The following is a 771-nucleotide window of genomic DNA, read 5'->3' as shown; positions in this document are numbered from 1 at the left end:
ATTGTACGACCGGACGAGGAGATAAACTCGTCATCGCTTCTGGATGAAGCTGTCTTGGCGGACATTATGCTGAACGCACGAAATTGGTCGTCGGTCCTACGGAATCTCTTGAATCCGTACTATCCTTTGGTAAAGAAATTTCAAGACGTCGTCTTCAAAGACTCGCCTTCGGTTCTACCTGAGGTGTGCGTCATCAGATCGACCTGGTTCCGGGAACCAAATTCGGCGTAACACGCCAATGGCCCCTGCCCAAGGAGCAGTGCGACGTCATTGACGCCTTTTTCCGAGCGATTCACGACGCGGGGATGGTGCGCGAAAGCAAGTCTCTCCATTCGACACCCATGTTTTGTGTTCGGAAGCCGAACGGCAAGTGGTGTATCGTTCATGCTTACAATAAGCTCAGCGATGCTTTCATTCCGGCACAAACGCCAATTCCTAAAAGGATGTTCTCCAGAACAAATGGGTGGGATGTACGAAGTACAGTGCACTCGACTTGGTCGATGGGTATTACCAATTGCTCATGAGAGCGAGTGATATTCCACTGAGCGGTGAGCACTCCGAGCGGCATGCTCTGGGAGTGGTTGGAGATACCCCAAGGGCTGTCAAATGCGCCAGCAACATTCAATCGTTTTGTGACGCAGTTGTTCAGGACCCACAGGGCGTATGCACAGACATACTTTGACGACATTTTCGTGCACAGTCGTGCGAAGCACGGGAGGACGGATGAGGAGAACCACATCGTTTATTTAGGAGCGGTGTTCGAGTGCATGT

Source organism: Plasmopara halstedii (assembly GCF_900000015.1).
Source record: "Plasmopara halstedii genome assembly, contig: Scaffold_2956, whole genome shotgun sequence".
Classification (NCBI taxonomy): domain Eukaryota; phylum Oomycota; class Peronosporomycetes; order Peronosporales; family Peronosporaceae; genus Plasmopara; species Plasmopara halstedii.
This window is presented reverse-complemented; position numbering follows the sequence as displayed.